Raw genomic sequence first — 5,916 nt, 5'->3', positions numbered from 1 at the left:
TACAAGATTGAACTTTAGATGAGCATATCTACATATATATAAGGAGTTATGTGATAGATGACCTATCAAATTAAAGATCTTCGACTCTAGTTTCTAACGCTTCAAAGAGTTCATCATATGGACACTCCTACAAGAAGTTATGACCAAATTACCAAAGGCTGGCAGAATGTGATTCTGCGGCCAATTCTGCGACCGCAGAATCATTCTGCGGGTCGCAGAATGGTCGCAGAATTGACCAGTGCAGCCCAGTTCTGGGCATCAGTTTTGCGACCCGCATACCCATTCTGCAGTCCATTATGCGACCGCAGACCTGAGTTCAGAGGGTTAATTTTCCTATTTTCATAACCCGACCCCATTTTGATAAATAGCCTTTAGGGCTTATTTTGGGGCGATTTTCTGAGGATTTTAGAGAGAGGTAAGAGCATTTTAGAGAGATAAGGAGGAAACCTAACACTTTAATCATCCAATCTTACACTAATCTTTAAGAATCAGGGAAGCCAATCACAAGATCTTCATCTAAGAGGTAAGGTTCCATACCCTAGTCTTTAATTTTGAGTTTGGGGGTAAAAGATGGGTGATGGAGAGTATGATTCTTGGGTGTAAGAGTATTATTTATACATACTTGTACTAATAAGGTTTTTGGGAAGATTGTTGAGCTCAAATAAGTAAGGATTGGGTTATGGAGTGTAGGAAATCTTGTAGAAGAACCTTGTAGTTAAATTTGCACACCTAGTGTTTGATAAAATGCTCAAATGAGGTAAAACCATGAATATCTTCCTAATTTGTGTTCAATTTTGTTATGTCTCAAAATAGATTGGGATTGCTAGAATTTTTGGAACGTTGTAGGTATTTAAGGAAAGCTCAAAGCGAGGTATGTTGGCTAAACTACTTCTTAGAATTGAATTCCATGATGTTCCCGTAAGTTTCAAGTGTGGTTGTCTCAAGTTCCTTATTCTATGTTCCAAGTTGTTCCCAATAAATTCGATTGTCCCGAATAAGCAAAGTGGCGAGAATTATGTATTCAAAACGTGTTCTGAATGTTCCTATCACATTATGTTATTCTTCGGGAATGTGTTCAAGAATGATATGTGTATTAAAATATTATTGCTTTGAGTCGTGTTACAAATGAAAGCAAGTATGCCAAATTGTGTGAGAAAAACTCAATATGCTTAAGACTCTTAATTGCTAATATGTGTACCTAAAGTCTAGATTGGAAATGTCTTATTGTTGATAATCTATAAAGATGGTTGGAAGTGAAATAAGTGAATTGGGGATATAAAGTGTGGCCAGCGTGCCAAGAGTGAAAGTTATTCTTGTTGCCAATGGTGCCAATGAAATGAAATGATGTGAGAAAGATTATGAAATGATCTTTGATTCAATTGTTCCAAAATTGACTTCGAAAATAGAATTGCCTAAAACCTTATGAACTCAAGTGATGCCCATATGTAGTTGTTTTAACTAATTCTATGCTTTATAAGTAGTTTCGATGTGTTTTGCGTTCTTACATATTCGTGAGTCGAAATTGTGTATTGCCCTTTTTGGGAAAAAGTATTTCAAGAATAAATGATGTGTTACTTGTTTATGATTTTAACTTGTGATTCGATTGCCAATCATTTTACTCCATTTCTTGGAAAGAAATGCATTGCGTTTAAAGCTTTCATTACTAATGAACCTAAAGTTGTGATTTCTGGAATATTCTAGTTATTGATATTTATGATGATGATCCATGAAAGGGAAGAAATGAAAGTGTGGAATATGAAATACAGATATTGTGCCATGAATGAAGAATCATATGTGTGGCCAAGAGAGCCAAGGAAATAATAATGTTGAAAGTTGTTGAAAGTGCCAATGAGGCTATATACGGTATGAAAGGTTATGAGGTAAATGCATTTGTATTGTTGTTTCCTTTGTAAGCAAATCAAAAATATTTTTGGGAGTATCGATAGTCACCGAGGAAGCGTAGGTTGAAATAACCTAACCACGAAACTACACGTGCTGGTGTAGGAGTTGATTGTAATTATTCCCCGTGTTTAGGATGAGATTGATATGATAAAATTATTCCCCTTAATTGGGATGAGATGATTGATAGAAAAGAATGATGTTGATCCACATGGCATTGTGGTGACATAGCCTAGCCGATCGGGTCGTGATCGGACACCTTGTCGCCCACATAGTGGTGATTGTACTGGAAATTATAATTGAAATTGTGATTGTAGTTGATGTCTCGAATGATACGGCCTAGCCGATCGGGTCGTGATCGGACTCCGTGCTAAAAATACAGTGGTATTGGTATTTTGAATATTAGTATTGTGAACAGTGGTATTGCAAACAGTTGTATATCGGTGCTAAAGATCTCCCAACCAAAAATAATATTATCATCAGATTTTGATTATCACTTCACAGTGTTATCTTCATATTTTGGAAATTATTATGTTTTAACTTGGCGTTTGAATATCATTGATTGTTGATTGTTGTTTCCATTGTTTTCCGTTTCTTACATTGGTATCCTATTTTGAATGAGGACAGTTAGCTTTATATACTAGTACTATTCCATATGTACTAACGTCCCTTTTGTCGAGAGCACTGCATCTTCAATAGATGCAGGTGGTTCATCAGCGGGCAGCTTTGATCCTCATTAGCAGTCACTCTCTATTCAGCATGTTTTGGTGAGCCCTACTCTATTCCGGGCTTTATGTAATCTTATGTTGTATTTTGTACTATGAGGTATAGTCGGGGCCTTGTCGCTGGCACTTCCATTCTTCACTTCTGTTATACTTAGAGGCTCCGTAGACAGGATGTGGGTGGTATTCGATGTTGGGAATTGAACTACAAATGTTTATATTTGGCAAACATAATTTTTATTATATCTGTAAACTTGTAATAATTTGGAAATTATAAATGAAGTTGCTAATGGAAATGGAATGTGAGTTGTTAATGAAATCTTTTCAGTGTTTGATTAATAGAGTACATTTCCTATTTATTCATGGATGAGTTTGGGTATAAGGAAATCTAATAGGCTTGCTCGGCCGGGTTCACTCGGTTGAGCGCCGGTCGTGCTCCCTAAGTTTAGGGTGTGACATATATAGTGATGCATATGGGTGCTAAAGAAAAATGCAAGTAACAATGATTATAGCAAATACTTCGCATGTCTTAGGTCCGGATTAAGACTCAAGGCTCACTGGATGGTGCAGGAAGTGATTTATCAGATAATGGTACACTCTGAAGGAGAAGTTTGTGTATGGTAGTGTATCCATATGTGTTTTACGTCACAGAACAATTTCTTTTAATTCAGAAAATGGATCCATAGGTGGGATGATGATAGTTTAGATGTTAGACTCCACACACAAGTTAAGAATATAACCGCAACGGGCATAGAATTGATCAATATAGTTCTGGACAGAAAAGTGCCTAAGGGAAAATACCTAGGAGTCAGAAACATTTGTTTTTACCAAAGATGTGTTTTTCGTACGACTCATGCATATGACTAAGAAGATATGATATACGAAATGAGAACTAACAGCAGCCGATATTGAATTTCAGGGAATGATTTTAAGTTATTCAGATTTATTCAAATTATAACTAGCAAGTACCATGTTAGTAAGTTACTATATGAAGCAGCTATTATTGTGAGATAAAAGATATGATAGTTCTCCCTTAGATTATGTGACTAAGTGTTTACCCCGAATGTTTATAGTCTGATATAATTTTCAAGTATATAGAAAGTTTGGGGTTAGATATTCCAATTTCGTTTAAGACAGATGAATTACCTAAGTGTGATCCATGCACATAGTTTAGAAATAAAAACAAGATAGTATGCGACCGTAGAATAGGGTCAGATTGTGAGGGAAGTTAGGAATAGCCTTCTGCTTCACTTTAGTTATTCAAAGCAGAATTAGAAAATATGATGCCAGCAGGTAGTTTGTAAAAGAATAGTAAGTAAGGTTTGAGTAGACATAGTGAATTAGCAATTTCAGCAGAGCTAGTAGGTGTACGAGTTGATTTACTTAGGAAGGTCAATAACAGTGAGTGGTTAATAGTTTAAAATACCAAACGTGTGTTAGAACCCAAAGAGTTTAAGTTAAACCCGAAGTACAGTGACAGTGGGGAAAAATCAACTAGGTAGTAAGAGATCAAACTACAGAAGAATAGCCTTTAAGAGTTATCGAAACGGGGTTTCCCGAAGATTAATAGTGTGAGCATAGTTAAATCATTAAGATTGTATTTGATACTTGTGAATACATCATCTTTCCGTTTATGTAAGTAATTTAGTTTTTCCTAGTAAGAAAGATTGATCAGAAGAAAGTCGGAAGATGAGTCGTCATTGACATAAAGTGTAAGAATTGCAGAACATAAGGAAAGTTGTTTGGATCCCAACATAAGAGAATTATCTGCAAGTACAAGACCTTAACCCTTGGTCTAAGGGGGAGAAGTGAAAATCTTCAGTAAGTCCAGTTGGAGATTTGAAACCCGCATGGTTAGCATGATATATAAGAACTATAAAATCATGCCCAGTTGTGTATCACTAGGGTGGTGCCATTGCCCCAGACTCTAATCTTCAGAGTACTAGTCAAAGACTTAGCTCACAACAATTCTATAAGTGTTTTCATAAAGTATCTTAAAAAGATAATCAAGTATGGGAAGTATAGCTCATGATTGAGGCAGACAAGAGAACTATGGTGAAAGAAATTCAACACTTAGCCAAGCTAGGATTTCGACTTTCGGACACCGAAGATGGTGAAGTTGTTATCCAAAACAAGACTTGTTCCTCCTTAGTAGCCAAAGTGAAGGAGAAATAATTTGATGATCCCTACTTGTCGTAGATGAAAGAGGGGACACACAAGCATAAGACGATGGCTTTTGAACAAGGGGGGATGATGGTACTTTGAGGTACCAAGGCAGATTATGTGTTCCAGACATAGATGAGCTGAAAGAGCGGATTATGTCTGAAGCCCAGAATTTCAAGTATTCTATTTACTCAGGTCCGAAAAAGATGTACGATGGTCTTAAGGAGATTTATTGGTGGAACGACTTGAAAAAAAACGTCGAAGACTTTGTGGCCAAGTGTTCGAATTATCAGCAAGTGAAAGTCGAGCAACAGAAAGCCTAGTATTTAACCATAGAATACACAATATTTTTGAGTGGAGATGGTAAATATAGAATTTATAACAGAATTATCTTGCTCATTTTGAAAGCATGATTTGATTGGGTGATTGTAAATCGACTTACCAAGTCAGCACACTTCTTGCCAGTAAAGACTACAGATTCAGCAGAAGATTATGATAATTTGTACATTTAGGAAATCGTCTGATTGCATGGGACTCTGTGGTACATCATTTCGGACCGTGGTGCTCAGTTTAAAATGAACTTTTAGAAGTTCTTTCAGAAAGGATTAGGCACAAGTATTTCATCCTCAGAAAGCTGGCCAGGCAGAGCGCATTATTCAAACACTTGAGGATATGTCCTTGATATTAAAAGTAATTGTGATGATCACATACCTATCATTGAGTTTGCTAATAATAACACCTATCATCTAGTATCAAGATGGCACCGTACGATACTGCGTATGGGCGAAGGTGTAGATCGCCAATTGGTTGGTTCAAAGTTGGTGAAGCAGAGTTGTTGGGACCAAATTTTATCTATCAGACTATGGAGAAAGTCAAGTTGATTATGAAGAGGTCTCAGAGCCACCAAAAGTCCTATTCGGACGTGTGGCATAGAAACTAAAGTTTCAAGCTGATGATTGGGTATTTGTAAAAGTTTCGCCTATGAAAGGCATTATGAGATTTGGGAAGAAGGGGAAGCTTAATCCCTGTTATATTGGGACGTATAGAATCTTGCGAAGGATCGAACAAATAGCTTATGAGTTGGAGTTGCCACCAGATTTAGCGGTTGTACACCCAATACTGTCACGACCCC

Source organism: Nicotiana tomentosiformis, chromosome 11 (assembly GCF_000390325.3).
Source record: "Nicotiana tomentosiformis chromosome 11, ASM39032v3, whole genome shotgun sequence".
Classification (NCBI taxonomy): domain Eukaryota; kingdom Viridiplantae; phylum Streptophyta; class Magnoliopsida; order Solanales; family Solanaceae; genus Nicotiana; species Nicotiana tomentosiformis.
Note: the sequence above shows the minus strand (reverse complement) of the source record.